Here is a 21328-nt window from a genome sequence, read left to right as displayed (position 1 = left end):
CTTCCCGGGGCACAGCAGGGAGCTGGACTGGAAGAGGAGCAACCGGGACAGAATCTGGCACTCCAACCCTGGACTAGAACCTGAGGTACCGGTGCCACAGGCAGAGAATTAGCCAAGTGACCCTCAGCGCCAGCCAAAAATAAATTTTAAAAAATTAAAAATAAAAAGGGGCAGGCTTTTGACCCAGCAGTTAAACTACCACTTGGGATACTGGCATCCCCATACTGGACAGCCTGGGCTTGAATCCTGACTTTGCTCCAGATTCCAGTTTTCCTGATAATGCTCCTGGGAAAGCAGTGAATGATGGCCCAAGTATTTGGGTCCTTGCCACCCATGTGGGAGACCAGGATGGAGTTCCAGGCTCCCGGCTTCGGCCTGGCCTAGCTTTGGCTGCTGTGGACAGTTGAGGAGAGAACTGTCTACTGTTCTCTGCCTTTAAATAAAATGGAAATATATAATGAAATTTTTTAAAAGATTTATTTTATTTATTTGAAAGACAGATCTTGCATTCCACTGGTTCACTCCCTAGATGACCGCAACAGCCAGAGCCGAGCTGATATGAAGCCAGGAGCCAGGAGCTTCCTCTGGGTCTCCCATGTAGGTCAGAGACCCAAGGAGTTGGGCCATCTTCTACTGCTTTCTCAGGCCATACCAGAGAGCTGGATCGGTAGAGAAACAGCTGGGACTGGAACTGGCACCCATATGGGATGCCCACTCTGCAGGGTGGGGCTTTAACCAACTGCATCACAGCGCCAGTCCCTATAATAAAATTTTTTTAGGAAAGAAGTTGTTTTTTGTCAAAGAAGGGATTCATAATATCTGAAAGTAGAAATCAACAAAATTCTGCTATACCTCTCTAACAGTGATCCAAAAGTAAGAAATTTTATTACATAATACAACTAAAATGAAAGAAGCTAATAAGCTCATTCTCTCTTGAAAAATTCAGATGCGCACATACTTTAAGTTCTTTAGGTGAATGAAAAAAATCTCTAAATAGCAAAAGAATGTATTTGAAACAAAAAGCAAAATAAAACAACAACAACAAAAAAATCCTTAAGAAAAAGAGATAGCAAGACCTGGAGACAAATAAATTAAACAAATTTAAACTTCAACACATTCACTAAAATCCCCCAGGGCAGTAACTGTAATGAATAAGGTAAACACACCAGTCATTCCAATCTGATGGCTACAAACTGACAAGCCTTTCTGGCTGTCCTTTGGCACATCTAGAGATCTATTATTTCTCTGAAATCTCCCCCAACTTAAACTGGATGCAAATAAACCAGATGTAGCCCTTACAATAGTAATCCTTCTAGACCTTACAGAGTTTCCATAGCAACATGCACAGTTGGCAATGGCAAAGAGGTTGTACAAGTCTCAGAGTGATTTAAAAAGTTTCAATACTTACTGAGTGAAATGACAATTATGGTATCTTATTAAGAACAAATTTAAAAAAATTCCTAGCTCTGCTTAAAGAGCAAGCAAAATAAAGCATTTTCTGCTATTCCCTAAGCAGCTGTGAGTCAGCAACAGTAACTAACGTGTCTAGGAAAAGTTACAAAATAGTGATAGTTTGAATAAAGAAATACAAAATTTTGAGTGACTATTCCTTATGGGTCACTTAAGGTAATAAGCAAGAGAGAGAGAGAAAACACAGTGAGCAGTATAAAACTAATCTAATTAGCAGGAAATACTGTGCATCTTTAAACAATTTTGACATGACTGTTCCTTGGCTTTATTAAAAGTTTAATATTTTTAGACCAATGATTCTCACAGGGCAAGACCTGGATCAGTATCATCATCCACATCACCTGGAACTTCAAGAAATGCAAATCCTTGGGTTCAACCACAGCCCTGCAGAATAGGAAGCACTGGGGGCAAGCAGAGCAGCAGTCCACGTTTTAACAAAGAGACAGTGAAGTGGGAGAACCACCGATTTACAGGGTCAACCTTCAGACAGGATACTCAATTCATTGCCATTCAGAGCCAATTACAAATCTCAACCCATTTCTAACCACTTAAGTCTTCACACACAAAGCAGTAAACCTACCAATTCATTCATTTATAAGGGTAATTTTTCCAATACAGCAAAGTATGTAGGGATGAGCATAAACTTTAAGTCATAAATTTTAATAGCCCTCACTACTTAAAAGAATTCCTTACACATATACAGACATGCAGTTCTTCTTTTCATTTTCCTTTAACTTCAGTATGCCCACTTACAACTCTTCCATTTCTTTTTCTTTTCATTCTTTCTAATGGGCAGCACTTCAAAGGAACAACTAAGCTAGTGACATTAAAGTAACTAGAGCCGTTCAGAGATTCAACAGAGAAGTCACTGTGTAAATGAGACATAACATACGCTGTTAAAATCGATGAATTCAATCCAATTGAATAGTTGTCTGAAGCTCAGAATTAAGTATAAATTGCTAAAAGCCTTAAGAATTACAATCAAAATGTACTTTTAAAATCACCTTTTAAGTGTCTCTGAAGATTGCCACAATTTACAGAAAGAGGCACAGGAAATTCGAAGATAAGTATTTATTTACTTATTCCCAGGAATATTTTGCAATCTGTTCTACGATTTTAAAAAATGTTAAAATTTACTCAAAGGTCAGATTCTTGACTTTATATACTAGACAGGAAACAGAAAGTACAGTATATATGTATGACTTGTTTACTTTTTCTTGTCATATTCTTAAATTAGAAAATGTTCACATCACAGGAATATTGTTACTTAGGGATCACCACAGTACTGTCTTTGTGCTACTAGTGTCCAGAATTGCTTAAAAAAAAAAAAAATCTGTTGAGTTTGGTATTTGACAAGGTTGAACAACCCTAATCTGATAATCTGAAATCCAAAATTCAAAACTTTTTGAGTACTAACATGACAATCAAAAAGTTCTGGATTTTACAGCATTTCAAATTCCTGGATTACAGATGCTCAACTAGTGAAATCTATGCAAATATTCCAAAATCTGCAAAACTCCAGAATCTCCAACACTTTTCAGTCCCAAACATTTCAGATAAGGAATACTCAAACCTGTACTAGCAGTACATTCTAGCTGTCATTCCAACTTTCCCCAACTGAAAATTAATGATTTAGAAAATGACAGCAGGGCCGGCACTGTGGCGCAGAAGGTTAAGCTGGCACCTACAGGGCTGCCATCCCATATGGCCCCAGTTGGAGTCCTGGCTGCTCCACTTCCAATCCAGCTCCTTGTTAATGAGCCTGGGAAAGCAGCAGATGGCCCAAGTCCTTGGGCCTCTGCACCCATGTTGGAGACCTGAAAGAAGCTCTTTGGCTCCTGGCGTTGGCCTGGCCCAGTCCCAGCCATTGGGGCCATTTGGGGAGTGAACTAGCAGATGGAAGATTCTTTCTCTCTGAATCTTTTTGGTATAGTTATTCTCACTTCTAAGAGAACAGTTCTAAGGAGTTATTCCCTTCTCTGAACACAAACAAGGAAGAGTATTTCCCTGGCTGCTGCTGGCAATTTTTCTCTATACCTAAAGACACAAATACATGGATAGAAAAAAAAAAAAAAAAAAAAAAAAAAAAGGACTTGTAGCTTATATCAAATGATTCAATTTTAGTGGATTCATAGGATTTTATAAATTTTTCCCCAAAACAATTTAGATGAACTATTTATTCTTCGATACATTTGCTTGGCTCCAAATGCTTTTACCCAAGTCAGCATAACTAAAGCTGTGCAATGTTATGCAGTTTTTATTACCTTATTAAAAAGAACCTCTCAAAAGTTTTTCTGCTTCAGATAACAGCAATCTAAGATGAACAAACAAACAAAAAAAAAACCTCAAACAAATAACAGTTACTTAGGCAGGAATGACAATAATAGTTTGAAATACATGGATTTGTTTAATATGAGAAAAGTTCTGTAATTAAGGACAAATGGACAAGTAAGAAGGATGTTTTCTCAAGTACAAAGTACAGGTGGCTCAGAAATAACATAAAACTGGATGTTTTTTGACCTCCTCTCCATGTGGCCTAAGTTTAAGTCTCCTTTCACCTGAATCCAAAAAACAGCCTACTGAATGAACTTCCAAAACACTACCCTTCCTTCAGGAGACTTCTGAGCCTCCACCAAGACTCCACTTCCTTCTGTAGGATTAATTATTTATACAACTGATGTACATTAATCAAAGAAAATTTTCTACATACTTGTTTCCAGAAAAAATAAACACTTTTAAAGACATTTTAACATTATAGCAAATACTTAAGACCCTCTCTGAATTATCTCTAGTAGAAAACAGCAGCTTCAGAAAGTATCTCTTTTACATGGCTCTAATTAGTTCACATTCTAATTTATACATCATGCACTTACAACAGAAAGTTCACCAGACCCCTAAGGGATACCCTGGTCTCGCTGGTAGAGAAAATGCCTTCTACAACATGATTATACCACAAAGCAACTGACTCTGCAGCATATCAAAGAGAAGTATTTCACCACAATTTTGGCCTCTGAAGTCATGTTTATATTCCACAAAAGCTATGGAAATTTCTACTGCTTTTCTCAGTGCTTTAGGGAGTAACCTTGATATACAAATGGTCGCCATTGACTCAAAGTGGAAAATGAGGATAAAAATTCCAAGCAAGTAGGAATGGTTATCTAATATTAGAAATGACATCAATAAATCAGGCAAATTTTAGCTAAAACAAATCAGGAGTTGTTTTGAATCCATCTACAGTCTGTGCTGTCATTCCTCCTCCTTGTATAATAGATAAAATATTAAAGAAATTCAAAAGATGGCAACAAAAAAGCAAGTCAAAAAAGCATGATCTACTTTACCTATAAGAAGCCTCAACAGCTCTTCTTCCCCAGTCTAGAAGCACTGAGAAGAGACAATTATGGCAATATCAATATTTGTGAGTGTGTGTCCATTTGTGCATTCACACACATACACACACTTCTCATAAATTACTCTGAAAGACAACAAGTCAGACAATACAGATCTCAGGAGCCCCAAGCCAGCAGGATACCTACAGGAAAGCAACACTGGCCCACCAGGAAGGAATAAAAGAGCACCTATGATACTATCACTCAAATAATCTCACAGTGTTTGGAAGTCAAAAGAACATTATTAAATAAATTCTCTGTGCTAAACTTTAATATGCTAGTAAATGGATTTTATTTTCACTTTGGAAAACCTACTCAACAATATGCTAACATGCATACTATAAGAAAGAATGTTATACATTATGTAAAGAGAAGCATGTAGCACCTCCCCTCACCCTGAAAAACTAAAACGTTAAAAAAAAATTTCCTGGGGCCAGCACTGTGTTGTAGTGGGTAAAGCTGTCAACTGTAGTGCCAGCGTCCCATATGGGCACTGGTTCGAGTCCCGCTGCTCCACTTCCAATCCAGCTCTCTGCTATGGCATGGGAAAGCAGTACAAGATGGCCCACCTGCTTGGGCCCCTGCACACGCATGGGAGACCCAGAGGAGACTCCTGGCTCCTCGCTTCAGATTGGCTCAGCTCTGGTCATTGCGGCCAATTGGGGAGTAAACCAGGGGATGAAGACCTCTCTCTCTCTCTCTCTCTCTCTGTAACTCTGACTTTAAAATAAATAAATAAATCTTTAAAAAAAAAAATTCCCTGCATTAAACTACCCTCCATAATCTCCTTTTACTTACAGATGAACATCTTACCATATGGCCTGAATTCCTTGCAAAAATGCAACTTGTTTGTACTAAAATAATCTCAATACTCAGAAGAAAAAAATTAGATAGGTGAAGAGCACAGACCATTAAAGAAAAGTGGCAAAAAAAAAAAAAAAAGACAGTGGCACAACTAATCATAATATATAATCAGCTTGTGCATACTACCAGCAAATGTTTTCAGGTTTTCCCTTTTCACTTAACAGAAAGAGTTCAGGCATGGCAGTCCTAAATCACTAGATTTAGAATCCAATCTAACAAAAGAGACAATTTTATCTTTCCTGGTTCTTGAAAATAGCAAAGGACAGAAGTCACAGCTTTAGAGCAGGCAGAAACATTATCAAGCCAACTCATTCACAGTATAAACAAGGAAATGATGCATGATATAAACAAGGCGGCTTGACTGAAGGCCATGCTGAGCGAACGGCGCAACAGAAGGTCGGTAGCATGTCCCGATTCCAACAACAGTTGTGTAAAGTGCCTTTTAAAAAGTGATCATTGTGGTGTACCTTTTAAAAGTATACTGATTCTGCATAATCATATTCAAAGGAAATTTTATGGCAAATATTCACACCCTCATTCACTCAACAAACAGTTTGAAGAGGTGATATGCAGCACATTGTTCTCTGTTCCATGAAACCAGAAAGATGAATTAGACATAATTCTGACCTTGCAAAGTTTCACTATGGTAGACTTAAAAGCTAAGACATCAGAAATCTGTAATTTGAGTAAAAGCTAAGGAGTGTTTTCACATTTTAGTAAAAGAGTATAAATACACACATTTCAACAAGTATACACTTTTAAATATCTCGTTTTTGCAGAAATCTATAAATAATTAGATATTTATGGAATAAAGTTAAATCTGAAGAAAACAGTCTAAGTGTGCAAATTCTGAAGCAGTTTGTGGTTTTGGATACTTTCTGTGAAGTGTCCTCCATTTGTAGCACACTAGTATTCAGCATCACTATCTTGTGTCTCTCCATGCAGAAACCTAGGTTCATAATTCAATTCAATTTAGCAAATATCTGAGTGTTTTTCCATTACAATAGGGTTACAAAAAACTGTCTTAAGAGAACAGACCAAAAGTCTGCAAGTAAATCAAAGATCTCCTTCTGCATGGTTTAAACTGGGTTTCAGTTCCACCAGCCAAATTCAGAATAAGGTTAAAATAGGGTAACTCATAAAACCTGAGTCACTGAAAGATAGGGACTCAAACTGTGATAATCCAATGTGATTTTTACACCTCTGTAAAATCAAAAGTAATCCCACACACTATCTTAGGTTCCACTGAGGCAGCACTTAACAGTATCACAGGCACACATACCAAGCTCATGCATCTGCACCTGACAGCCTTTAATTATGGGGAGGCAAGTGGCTCCTTCCTGCTATTCCAGTTCCTGCCATCTAATCTAGAAATGCCTCCCCTTCCCTAGTCACTATCCTGTGACCTGATGTAATTTTCTACATACCTCTTGTTTGGTCTAGGTTTAGCCTACGAGAAGGAACATTTCCTGAGTAGAGGCACATTATTAGTCTAGTTCACTCCAACAATCATAGGGCCTTGTTGAATATGACAGGTGCTCAAATATATTTGTCAAATGAATGAACGGTGTCTAGAAAGCCAATAAATATTAGATCAGACATATCAGACCTAAGATCTCAAGAAAACTCACCGAAAGAAATTACTTCCAAAAGTGATAGGGATATGTGCTCAGAGCACTCATTTACTGATTTTGAATAAAGGCAGCATGTCCAACAAAGGGCTAGCATAAGTACAATCTTATCATGGAATACCTGAAATTCAACAGTTCAAACCAAAACCTAAACCACGCCAAACAGAAAACAAACCTCACTGTCTACCAAGTAAGAGTTTTCAAGTAAGTGCTACACATAAAAAAGAGCTTCAAGCTTGTGATGTCCTTATCCATTTAAAGGGCATCAAGTCTTCTTTAATTTGCCGTTTATACTGTTTCCCCAAAGATAGCACTAAGTTCTAAAAACAACACATTTAGAATTATCTTCTAATTAATAGATGTGAAATCTGAGAACATTTTGAACAGAAATTCCAGATTCAAACTATAAATCAACAGACATTTAAGATCTTGGTAAACAGGGGCATAGTTTTTTTTTTTTTTTTTTTTTTTTTGGACAGAGTGGATAGTGAGAGAGAGAGACAGAGAGAAAGGTCTTCCTTTTTGCCGTTGGTTCACCCTCCAATGGCCGCTGCAGCCGGGGCATCGTGCTGATCCGAAGCCAGGAGCCAGGTGCTTTTCCTGGTCTCCCATGCAGGTGCAGGGCCCAAGGACTTGGGCCATCCTCCACTGCCTTCCCGGGCCATAGCAGAGAGCTGGCCTGGAAGAGGGGCAACCGGGATAGAATCCGGCGCCCCAACCGGGACTAGAACCCGGTGTGCCGGCACCACAAGGCGGAGGATTAGCCAGTTAAGCCACGGCGCCGGCCTACAGTTAGTTTCTAATTTAAAATCTGCTCCGCAGTAGACACAAATCTTTGAAGAAACTCAATCATTCCAAATCATAGCCTCAGAAGATCACAGTTGCCTCTTAACTTTGCAAATTAAGATTAACCACGTTGGGAGTCTTGTTGAGATTCCAGCTTCTCTGAAAACTGAGAATAAGAAGTTGGTCTTCCTTCCATTGGTTCACCCCCCAAATGGCTGCTATGGCCGGCGTGCTGCTACGATCCAAAACCAAGAACCAGGTGCTTCTTCCTGGTCTTCCATGCGGTTGCAAGGGCCCAAGCACTTGGGCCATCCTCCACTGCCTTCCCAGGCCACATCAGAGAGCTGAACTGGAACAGGACAACCAGGACTAGAACCCGGTGCCCATATGGGATGCTGGTGCCACAGGCGGAGGATTAACCTAGTGAGCCACAGCGCCAGCCCCAATAAATGCATCTTAAAACAAAATTAAATAATTTAAAAAAAGAAGTCAATCCCACTGTTTGCTGTGATAGAGTAAGAAAACACTATTTCAAGAAAATATATGAATCAACCATCTATTAGTCAAGTATCTAAAATGTCTTAAAATAAATGTATACAACAACTTATTTAGATTTATCTGTTACCAATTTATTGGCTCACCATTCTCTCTTGCAGCTGGCTTTCCTTCTGAGTTCAACTTCCTAGTATATCCTTTAAAAGTTCTTGTAGTGAAGGTACGTTAGCCAACTCAGTTGTCATTTGTCCAAAAATGTAATTTCATCTTTATTCTTAAAGTTTAGCTAGTTAAAAATTTAAGCTTAACAATTATTTTTCTCTGTATTTTACAATTTTATTGTATTTAGGCATCCATTACCACTATTGAATACTGTTAAATGTGGCTTTCTAATGGACAACTACCTATTTTCTCTATTCTCATTGCATTTGATTTTATGCAATTTCACTATCATATTTCTAGGTATACAATCTTTATCTGCTTGTAGCTTCATTGTGCTTTATCAAGCTGAAAATTCATGCCCTTTATCAACTCTAGAAAATTATCAGCCACTATGTATTTTAACTGATAATAGCTGAGCACAATCCTTATTCTCACTGGAACTCTAGTTAGATTAACTTTAAACCTTCTCACTCTAGTAGACATCTCTTTTTTTTTTCCTAAAGAAAAAAAAATATTTGAAAGGCAGAGTTACAGAGAGGCAGAGGCAAAGAGAGATGGAGAGAGAGAGAGAGAGAGAGAGAGAGAGAGAGAGAGAGAGAGAAAGAATGAATCTCCCATCTGCTGGTTCACTCCCCAAATGGCCACAATGGCTAGAGCTGAGCCAATCTGAAGCCAGGAGCTTCTTCTGGGTCCCCCAAGCCGGTGCAGGGCCCAACCACTTGAGCCATCTTCTACTGCTTTCTCAGGCCACAGCAGAGAGCTGGATTGGAAGTAGAGCAGCCAGGACTTGGACCAGTGCCCATATCGGATGCCTGCACCGCAGGCAGTGGTCTTACCTGCAGCACAGCGCAGGCCCTTAGACTTTTCTCTAAATTTCTCTTAAATATTTTTCATCTGTAATTACTGGTACAATATCTGGCTAATTTCCTAAGATGTTTCATTAATTCACTCTTCAAAAAGTATCTAATCTGTCCATTGAATTTCTAGTAATTTGTTTATTGAGTTTCTAAGTTTCAATGAATTTTTTTTGTATGAAGTTTTTTTTGCTAAATGTCTGATTTTTTTTAAAATTAAAGACTTATTTATTTGAAAGTGAGAGTGACAGAGAGAGTAGAAAAGAGAAGGAGAGGTGCGAGGGAGAGAGGAAGAGAGGGTGAAGGAGAAGGGGAGAGAAAGAGAGAGAGAGAATCTTTCATCTGCCAGTTCACTTCTCAAATGGCAGCTGAAGCCATGAGCCCAGAACTCCCCTGGGCCTGCCACACAGGTGTACTTGGATCATCAGCTGCTTTCCCTGGCGCATTAGAGGGAGCTGGATGGGAATCAGAACAGCAGGAACTTGAACTGGTGGCTCTGATATCGGATAGGTGGTGGCTTGGCCTGCCCCACCACAAGGCTGGCCCCTTGCACCCTGCTCATTGTTTAGTTTGCTTTAGATCTATGTTTTCAATCCACTATTTTGGTATTAAAATATTTTTAAGTTAATTCAAATAACAAATCTGATAACTGCAATAATCTTTGGACAGTGTAGTCTACTGTTGCGGGTTGTTTGCTACAACTTTCTGATGGTGGCTGTTTCTTCCTAGGTTCTAACATTTTGGGTTATAGGCTCCTATCTGGAAAACTTTCATCTGAAGTCTCGGAAACATGGGTTGGAAAGAGCGTTCCTACAGACACGCCATACACCTGCCTCAGTCCCAACTGAGGCACTTCCAGCCCCAAATCACTTTAAGCCCTTGGCTTTGGATTTCCCAGACCATACAAGGTCAAACTTCAGATCTGTATTTTAAGAGTTGTGATTATGAATTCTCAAGGAAGACTCCTTAGACCTGAGGCTAAGAGCTGAGCTTCACCGCTGCACCCTGCGGCCTGCGGATGCGTTCTTTTCGTAGCCTATTTTTTTGGCTAAGTTTATAGGTTAAGAGTTCCAGCTCTGCACGGGGCTCTCAGCTCCATTTCTTCACCCGGAACACTCTATAGTCATTTTTCTAGAACATCCTTCTAAATAACTGTAAAGCCTGGTTCGGACATAGGCCCTTAGAGAAACCCATTATTAGCTTTATTAACACACATTTTTTTTCCTCCTCCACTGGTCCAGGATAAATGCCTCAAATCTTTGAGCTTGTGGGAAACATGTAAAGGGATGTTACAGACGTTTGTAGGAGTTCCATAGAATTTTTCAGGCTGGGCCGGCGCCGTGGCTCAACAGGCTAATCCTCCACCTTACGGCGCCGGCACACCGGGTTCTAGTCCCGGTTGGGGCGCCGGATTCTATCCCGGTTGCCCCTCTTCCAGGCCAGCTCTCTGCTATGGCCCGGGAGGGCAGTGGAGGATGGCCCAAGTGCTTGGGCCCTACACCCCATGGGAGACCAGGAGAAGCACCTAGCTCCTGGCTTCGGATCAGCGCGATGCGCTGGCCGCAGCGGCCATTGCAGTGTGAACCAACAGCAAAGGAAGACCTTTCTCTCTGGCTCTCTCTCTCACTATCCACTCTGCCTGCCAAAAAAAAAAAAGAATTTTTCAGGCTGTTTAATGCATTGTACTCCCAGAAGACTCTAAGGTTTTTTGTTTTGTTTTGTTTTGTTTAAAGATTTATTTATTTACTTGAGAGGCATAGTTACAGACAGAGAGAGGGAGAGGAAGAGAGAGAGAGAAGTCTTCCATCTGCTGGTTCACTCCCCAAACGGCCAGGGGCCAGGAGCTTCTTCCAGTTCCCCCTTGTGAGTACAGGGGCCCAAGCATTGGGCTATCTTCTTACTGCCTTCCCAGGGCATCAGTAGGGAGCTGAATCCAAATTGGAGCACATGGGATGCCAGTGCCGCAGGCGGAGGCTTAGCCCACTGTGCTACAGCACCAGCCCAAGAATAAGTTTTAAAGAGAATAATTTCAATCTTCAAAGGCAAGTTTTAAATCAGTATTTTTTGTTCCTGGTGTTTCCCATACCACAGAGCATATTTCATCATAGCTCTTATTTTACTCCACCTTCTCCCTGTGGCTTACCTGTCTATTTCTGGGTCCTAATTCTAGCAGACACCCACAGTGCTCAATAATCCAAGGAAAAGCATAAACAATGATTTATTACCTCAGTGACTCCACTTTGGCTACAACTGGAACGTAAGAATTAGCAGGCCATTTTTAGTTTCATTGTCATTTAGAGATAAAGGTCAAAGGCAGAGACATGGTCTGTACTATGCTCTGTATTATTATAGAATAAAGGTACCTCAGGTTTTGTGGAATACAGGAAGCAAGAATGAAAACTTATAGGTAGATTCTGGGCCACATGTGACAATAATCCATAAAAGAAATGATGGTGGCTTAAACCCAACAGCAGTTGACTCTCTCTGTGTTTTAAATGTAAAACTGGTGTGTCTGATTTGATGTGAGGGATGAGAGCAGAGTGACTCTGTATGGACACAGAAAATGAACCAAAGAGATGAAAGTCACAAGTTAAAATGAAGGGAGAACTACTTAAAAATTAGCACATATATTAAAAAACTGAATGGATCTGGTCATTTTTTATTTATTGTATTTCACTTGCTGGGTACCAGGAATTCAAGTTGTAGCAATTCACCCAGAAACTCTACTATCTGGCAAGAATTTTCTTTTCCATTTTCACCTTTCTTTATGCCTTTACCTTTGGGTAGCCAGCCAACTCAAACTGCTCATGCTCCTGATTTTCTGCAACCACTATCTCGTTTCTCCTCTGTTCCACCTGTTCTCATAGTCAAAAACTACTCTCAGTATTCAGAGTCCACCCATCCCTTAAAAGATGGAGCTCTAGTGCAACTTGTTACATAAATACAATCTGAACAACCTTCCTAAGCAGAGTATCTGTCCACATTCAACTCTGCAGCTTCCTATAACCAACCATAGCTCTTTGCTCAAACAAGAAATGCAATAACAACTGAAAAGCAGAAATTTAATTCTTATAAGGGAGGCTGGACTTCAACTCTGACATTCCTTTTAATTCTAAGGTTTTCTGATTCTATGAGTTCTAGGTGTACCTTAGGCTAACTGAATAACTGCAAACCACTGTTTGTTTTTAGATATGGCAAACATTTTGAACAGTCTCCATGACCAGACCTAGCTAGGTAGGCTTAAATGTGATTTGTTTAAAAAAAAAAAAAAAAAGTTTTGGGGCTAGTGCCGTGGCACAGCAGGTTAACGCCCTGGCCGGAAGTGCTAGCATCCCATATGGGTGCCAGTTTGAGACCCGGATGCTCCACTTCCAATCCAGCTCTCTGCTATGGCCTGGGATAGCAGAAGAGGGCCCAAGTCCTTGGGTCCCTGCACCTACGTGGGAGACCTGGAAGAAGCTCCTGGCTTCTTCAGGCAGTGTCCTAATACAAATGCTATGCAAGTAGCAGAATCAAGGCACAAACTTGATCTTTTAATTTCAAGCTTATTGCTCTTATGCCAACATCATAGCTGTCAACTGATTTAGATTATAATTCAATTTCTTTTCTTTTCTTTTTTTTTTTTTTTTTGACAGGCAGAGTTAGACAGTGAGAAGAGAGAGACAGAGAGACAGAGAGAAAGGTCTTCCTTTGCCGTTGGTTCACCCTCCAATGGCTGCTGTGGCCGGCACACCGCGCTGATCCGAAGCCAAGAGCCAGGTGCTTCTCCTGGTCTCCCATGGGGTGCAGGGCCCAAGCACTTGAGCCATCCTCCACTGCACTCCCGGGCCACAGCAGAGAGCTGGCCTGGAAGAGGAGCAACCAGGACAGAATCTAGTGCCCCGACCGGGACTAGAACCTGGGGTGCCAGTGCCGCAGGCAGAGGATTAGCCTATTTGAGCCACAGCACTGGCCTGATTATAATTCAATTTCCAAACCTAAATAAAGTATGCAGAAAATATGGGGGGGGGGGGGGAGACCGAGTTGTGACACAGCAGATTAAGCTAGTGCTGCTGGCATCCCATGAGTGCTAGTTCTAGTCCTGGCTGCTTCATTTCCAATCTAGCTCCCTGCTAATGCACATGGGAAAGCAGTGGAAGATGACCCAAGTACTTGGGGCTCCTGCCACCCACATGGGAGACCCAGTTGGAGTTCCAGGCTCTTGGCCCAGCCCAGTTGTAGTGGCCATTTGGGGAGTGAACTAGCAGGTGGAAGATCTCTCTGTCTCTCTCTGTAACTCTGTCTTTCAAATAAAGAAATAAATTTTTAAAAGAAAATAAAATATGAACATGAATAAACATACATAGCAAATAACAAGTTACTGTTTTACACTTGCAACAATTTTTTTCAGCAAAACAAACAATTCATCTGCTCAGCAGGTTCAATTCAATTCAGCAAACATCTATTGTGAAAGGCACTGACAGAATTCTAAAAGAAAAAGGCTCAGAATAATATTGAAGTGTAGAGTCTTACCATTGTACGGTAGAGTTCCTGACGGCAGAGAGTAAGATTTTACAAGACTAAAACATCTGGTTATTCCTATTTTTCATTATAAATCTACTTTTAGGACAGAAATACAATCTAATATTGACATAAAAGCCAGGACAGCAGGAAATCCAGTGTGGTCCATCAGAGAGCGAAGTGTCTGCTTGAGTCCCTAGCTCCCTCATCTCTATTCCAACTTCTTGGTAAAGCTCATCCTACAAGGCAGCAGGTAATGGCTCAAGTATTTGGTTTCCTGTAACCCACGTGGGAAACATGGATTGCGTCCTGGGCTCCTAGGTTTGCTTGGCTGTCTGTTGGGGAATGAACCAACAAATGGAAGATATCTCTTTGTCTCTTTCTGTCTGCCTCTCTGCCTTTCAAATAAAAAGAAAATAAATAAATAAATAAATAAATAAATAAAATACTCAAGAATCCGGCTGGAACTTCCTATTACTTGGCCTTTCAATCTCCACAAAGCTGCACAAGAAAAATACATGAAGCTAATTATTTACAGTTTGCTTACTCTAGGAATAAGGAATAGAATTAACCACAGAGGTTCTTTTGTTTATTAACCGGTAGTGAGGCCTCCCCTTTGTAACATCCTTGCTATTGATACCAAAGGCTATCTCATGAAAAACACAGAAGACTACTTGGAATTTCCATCCTTACAAACTACAGAAATTAAGACATTGCTTTCTTCTACCACATGTTGACACCTTAGCATCTCTATTTCTGTTTTTAACTTTTCAAGACAATGAAAAGACAGGATCCTAAAACATTTCTACCTTCAAATAGCAAACAATCTAACCCAATGTCACCAAATGAGAAATCAACTATTTTGGACTTTACTCACTTTCATGTTTCCATAAAATGACTGCCATTTCTTCTTACAAATAATCAATAGCCATAATTCTGATCTTCCTACTTTAGTCATTAATCTGTCCATACGCCTATCCAATCATTCTAACATTTACTGAATATTAACCAAGCTAGATAGGTAAAGCATCGATATCCCCAGCACCTAACTCAGAGGTCAGCAAAGACATGTCTGTAAATTATAGGTGGCAAATATCTTAGACTGATGGGTTCATGATCTCTGTCACAAACTCTTCTTTGTCTCACACTTAAAAACCAGACCACCCACATCCTACACTGGAGTGCTGGATTGCATGTCCAGCTCAGCTCCTGATACATTTCCTGCTAATGCATACCTGGAGACATAATGGTGATGGCTCTAGTACTGGGGTTCCTGCCACCCAGCTGAGAGGCCCAGATTGAGTTCCTGGCTTCTAATTTTGCCCTCTTCTCACCCTAACCCCTCTAACCACTGTTGCAGGCATTTGAGGAATAAACCAACATATGGGATCATTCTCTGTCTCTTAATAAATAAATACATTTTAAGTCTCCTCTTAAATTACAGCTGCAAGGCCGGCGCCACAGCTAATCCTCCGCCTGCGGCGCCGGCACCCCAGGTTCTAACCCTGGTTGGGGCGCAGGATTCTGTCCTGGTTGCTCCTGTTCCAGGCCAGCTCTCTGCTGTGGCCCGGGAAGGCAGTGGAGGATGGCCCAAGTCCTTGGGCCCTGCACCTGCATGGGAGACCAGGAGGAAGCACCTGACTCTTGGCTTCGGATCAGCACAGCATGCCAGCCGTAGCAGCCACTTGGGGGGTGAACCAGCAGATGGAAGACCTTAATCTCTGTCTCTCCCTCTCACTGTCTGTAACTCTCTCAAATAAATTGATAAAATCTTTAAAAAAAAAAAAAAAAAACCTTCCTGAAAGTATAAACTGGGATTATTTTTTCCACAACACATTATTTTAAACTTGCACACTGTAGGGATGCGTGTGTGTAGTTTTTTGTTTGCTTTGTCTTCTGCCATTTTTCCTTACTCAGACAATCACAGTTTTAGGAATTTTGCTACTGGGATGACACTCCTAAATACTTTACATACACCTTAAGACTGGTCTTACAAATGGACCTCTGGAGAACTGTGCAACTTAAATTTCTTCACTGAAATCAGACACAAATGAAGACTAAATACTCCATCCTCCTCCTATGGGGTGGCTGAGAGGGACGTGACACTATATGAATGCCCTTGAAAATATAATATGCATTACTGTTACCTGGCACTTTAAAAGCACTTAATATGTGGGTCCCATGTGTTCCTGCTTTATTACTACAACCTAGCATAGTAGCAACCATATATGGGCACTTAACAAATGTCTTTGGCATAAAGGTTGCTTGAAATCTAAGCTGACAATTTTTTTTAAAACAGATTATTTATTAATTATTTGAAAGAGTGATGGAGGGAGGTTAAGAGGGGAGAGGGAGAGAGACAGACAGACATCTTCCATTTACTACTTCACTCTGCAAATGGCTCAACAGCCAGGGCTGGGCCAAGGCAAGGCCAGGAGCCACGAACTCCATCCTGGTTTCCTACACAGGTGTCAGTGACCCAAGCACTTGGGCCGTCATCTATGGCCTTTCCAGGTGTATTAGCAGGGAGATGGACTGGAAGCAGAGCAGCTGAGACTCAAACTGTTGCTCTGATATGGGATGCCACCCATTGCAATCAACAGCTAAACCCAGTGCACCATGACACTAGCTCCTAAGCTTAAAATTTACTACAATTCATTTCAGGCAGAGGTTTGGAAAGAAGGAAGGTTTCCTTTTCCCTGTTAAGACTGAAATAAAAAGAGATGTGCTTGTTGAAAAGACCATGCAAAAGAAACTTCAGTGCAAGACAAAGACAGATCTAAAGTTCACAAAAACCTAAATTAAGTTCACCTCAAAGAAAAGAAAATCAAAATTGGTCTGTAACACACCTTGACTCTCAATTTTAAACAATGTAGGGGTCATATAAAATCTTAATGTCGATTACCTTTTAAAGATAACTTTCATTCTTTTCAAGTACCTTTGGCTGACCCTGGCGCAGAATGACTAACTGCAGAAACTGCTGGTTGAGAGCCTGACAACATACATGTTCACTAATGAGAAGTACTTCAAGTCATCTTTCCACACTGCCTGAGTGAAGAGATTAGCTGCAAGAATGAAGTCTAAAAACAACATAGCCCAAAAAACAGTAATAATGATAGAATCTCCAAACATCAGAATCGAACACCAAGAATCTTTGCTACCGATTGAGTCCACTTTTATTTTCATAAGGCCGAGAAAGGAGAGCTTTATTATTTCTGAAATCATAAAGTTACTATATGCCTTTAAATACAAAATAATGCTGTCAGGGGAGAGTTCTCATCCTATGTTTCCAAACAGTTTTCCCTCATCACCTCTTGTTTTCTCCCTCCGCAGAAGTCTGCCTGCCTGCTGGCCTTTCACTAAGCACCACCCATCAGCCCCCAGCTCCCATCAGGATTTGTTCGTTCCCTTGGGAGTAATCCTTAAGCTACAATTCTCTCTACCAAGAACTGCATTTCTCCCCTGCTCTAAGTCTTACCTCTTCTCACCTTAAAGTATTCCACAAGGTCTTGTAACTAAATTATCAGGTATTTCTATATTTAGCTGGGTTGCAAGGGTAGACACATGTTTTTCTCCTAACTCTGGTACATATTCTGTTAAGGGAAGGGCTTAACATCTCAAGGAAAAAAAATGGTTCAGCATAAACCTGTTTGGTAATTTGCAACAGTTCTTGTTTGCACCCTAGGGGAAAAAGTCACTTACATTCATTATACGTGTTAAACAGAGAACCTAATTTCATTAATGTTAGATTTTTTTTTGAAAACCATGTTCACTCCATCTCATCAGTTACACAAATACCTGAGTATTCTATTCTACATATATCATAATTTCATTAAACACTGTCAGGCTTCTGCTGTTAAGCACTGCATACCTTACAGATGGGCAAACAGAGGACTTGGGAACAGGAATTTTGCTAGCGACTGATTTTACCTGATTTTTAAAGCCTAAAGTGTGTCAAATGATAAACACAACATTAACTTCATGTCTGAGGCCTAAACAGATCATGTTGTCCCCTAAGATTCCGTGAAAGTAAAATTTATGGGCCAATGCTAGATGCCTTAAGTCTACAGAAAGTGATGCTAGTCACTTAACCACTATTTATGAACTACTTGCCACATGCCAGGTGCTGGGAATACAGCGATGAGTAAAACTGACAAGGTACCATTCCTCTTCGGAGTTTCAGTCTCACCACGGGAGATACACAGTGACAAATTATGATAAATGCTATAAAGGAAAAGAGCAGACTACATTAAGAACAGTTTTTCTATGGAAACTGTATTGAGATGTGTAGAATAAAATGGGAATTGCCTAAGCAAAGAGAGACACGGAAGGTCAGGGCATGGTAGCTGTGAGAATATGAATAGAGAAGTGTGGGCCTCCAGCAGAGAGGGGGACAAGGGGGAGGCTGGAGAACTTGGCATAGGGGATATTATTAGTCTTTATCCTAAGAGCAGAAGGATGACATGATTAAGATTTGTAGTTTTGAAAGAGAACCAAACCTAGTTTCAGTATAAAGAATTTAAAATTAAATAAGGCTTATGGGGGCTACTACTGTGCTGTAAAGAGGAGATGATGACTACTCAAGAGTAGAGTAGCAGAAAAGCTGGATTTGGGAGTTATTAAGGGATGTATAATAGGCCTTGGTATAGTAAGAGTTCAGAAAGTGAGGGACAGGAGGTATCAGGGAGGACTCCAAGGTCTCTGGCTTGGACAGCTGGAAGGATGAGATAATGTTATTCACTGAAATGCAGGAGATCAGAAGGTGGCATATAGCATCCCCAAGTACTAAGCAGTACGGATGGACACATTTGATAGATTGTAGGATAGAATGGAAGCTTAGATGTGCATATCTATCAACAACAAAGGAAGCAAAGCAGGAGAAAGAAACGAGGAAAACCAGGAGAACATTATTTCACAGCTTCCAAGGAGGGAAAGATTCAAAGAAAAAGACAGTGGTGAGGCTGGCGTGCGGTGTGGCAGGTTGAATCACTGCCTGGGAACACCTGCATCCCATACTGGAGTGTGAGTTTGAGGTTTGACAGCTCCACTCTGATCCAATGTGCCCGCAGGGGCGGGCAGCAATGATGGCTCAATTGCTTGAGTCCCTGCTAGTGACATGGGAGATTCTGGGAGATGTGGATGGAGTTCTTGGCACGAGGCTTCATCCTGCTCCAACCCTAACTGCTGCAGGCATTTGGGGAGCGCGCTTGAGCTTGCTCTCTCTCTCTGCCTTTCAAATAAACAAATGTGGGGGAAGGGGTGTCGAGAGAGAGAGAGAGAGAGAGAGAGAGAGAGAGAGAGAGAGAGAAAGAAAGAGAAAGAGAGAGAGAGAGAACCTAGACAATGGTCAAAAGGTCAAACAAGGGTCTGGAAAAACTTTTCATTGAATTTCATAACCTGGAGATCACTGGTGACTCTAAGAACAATATTTCTTTTTTTCTTTTTTTTTTTTTTTATTTGAGAGGTAGAGTTACAGACAGTGAGGGATAGAAAGAGAGAAAGGTCTTCCATCCACTGGTTCACTCCCCAAATGGCTGCAACTGTCTGAGCTGCACCAATCCGAAACCAGGAGGGAGCCAGGAGCTTCTTCTGGGTCTCCCACGCAGATGCAGGGGCCCAAGGACTTGGGGCCATCTTCTACTGCTTTCCCAGGCCATAGCAAAGAGCTGGATGGGAGAGGAGCAGCTGGGAATAGAACCTGCACCTAAATGGGATGCTGGCACTGCAGGCGGAGGATTAACCTATTGTGCCATGTGCCGGCCCCAACAATAATTTCTAAGAATGGTAAATTACTCCGTGGCTCCCATCAACAGCAGAATATGACAGGAGCACATTCTGTTCACCCACTAAACCTCTCTTGTGCCTGCTTTCAAATGGTCCATTATTTCTTGCTTTGCAACCTCTCTCTTGCCTTCAACACAGCTTTCTTTCTCATCTGTTTGCTCTACTTACATCATTCTTCCCATTTTACTGAGTTCCTCCTCTGCTTTCCCTCCTTTACTTTCTTTCCCTCCTTGTGGCATGGAAAAGATTTCATGTTTTATCAAATAATTCCTTTCTTCTGGTTCTTAATTTCGATATTTTATACTTAACAACTGATTAGGGATGGTGATGGCATAGTAGCGGTAAACATTTTTTTAAAAGATTTATTTACTTGAAAGTCAGAGTTGCAAAGAGACAGAGAGAAAGATCTTCCATCTGCTAGTTCATTCCCCAGATGGCCACAATGGTCAGTGCTAGGCCAAGCCAGAGCCAGGAGCCAGGACCTCCATCTGGGTCTCCCACTTGGATGGCAGGGGCCCAAACAATTTGGGCCATCCTCTAATGCTTTTCCCAGGCCTTTAGTAGGGTACTGGATTGGAACTAGAGCAGCTGAGACTCAAACACAGCATCCGTAGGGATTGCTGGTGTGTCAGGCAGTGGCTTTACCCACTATGCCACAACACTGGCCACCAAGTGACAAAAAGCTAATTGCTTTTACTTATACATTAAGTTTTGGAATAGCTTTTCTTCAGAGTGTGTCAACAGTTCAAATAGAAAATGATTTGAAAGGCAGAGTGAGAGAGAGAGAGAGAGAGAGAGAGAGAGAGAGAGATCCTCCATCTGCTGGTTCACTCCTCAGATGGCTGCAGCAGCTGAGGCTGAGGCTGAGGCTGGGCCAGGGTGAAGCTGGGAGCCAGGAGCTTCTTCTGGGTATCCCATGTGGGTACAGGGGCCCAAACACCTGGGCCATCATCTTCTACTTTCCCAGGCCCATTAGCAGGGAGCTGGATCAGAAGTGGAGCATCCAGGACATAAACCAGTGCCAACAAGGGATGCAGGTTTTGCAGGCAGACTAACCCACAGTACCACAACACTGGCCTTGTTATTAGTTTCATAGTCATAGATTCTTGACGGCTTAATTCTTTACTCAGGCACATTAAAATGAAACTCCTTAAATTATACTTAAAGCAACAGGGGCAGACTGATTGATGCAGCAAAATACTACGTGCTGGAGATTATAGTGCTAATAATCAAGGGGAAAGGCAGTATATAACTGAGACAAAGCTGTCGAAAAACTTCTATACACAATCATCCTTACAATGGTAGTAATCCTAGTGAACTACAGAATAGCAAGCCTATCACTGCTCAGGTAGGGTAAGGAACAAGAAAACCTGGGGGGAGGGGTCCTATTTTTAGT

General features: G+C 41.1%; 1 protein-coding gene across 5 annotated transcripts in view; it reads right to left on the bottom strand.

Annotated features, from left to right (window-relative positions):
• The window catches only part of POU2F1 (POU class 2 homeobox 1), a 182637-nt gene that overhangs the window by 107246 nt on the left and 54063 nt on the right, over nt 1-21328 (bottom strand). The window contains exon 2 of one of the 5 annotated variants that reach the window (XM_062192680.1): nt 4809-4851. The exons of the other annotated variants lie outside the window; for them this stretch is intronic. The gene's annotated coding sequence lies outside the window, so the exon portion shown is untranslated. The remainder of the gene's footprint in view (nt 1-4808; nt 4852-21328) is intronic. 5 annotated transcript variants of the gene reach the window in all.

This window comes from Lepus europaeus, chromosome 5, assembly GCF_033115175.1.
Source record: "Lepus europaeus isolate LE1 chromosome 5, mLepTim1.pri, whole genome shotgun sequence".
Classification (NCBI taxonomy): domain Eukaryota; kingdom Metazoa; phylum Chordata; class Mammalia; order Lagomorpha; family Leporidae; genus Lepus; species Lepus europaeus.
This window is presented reverse-complemented; position numbering and strand designations above follow the sequence as displayed.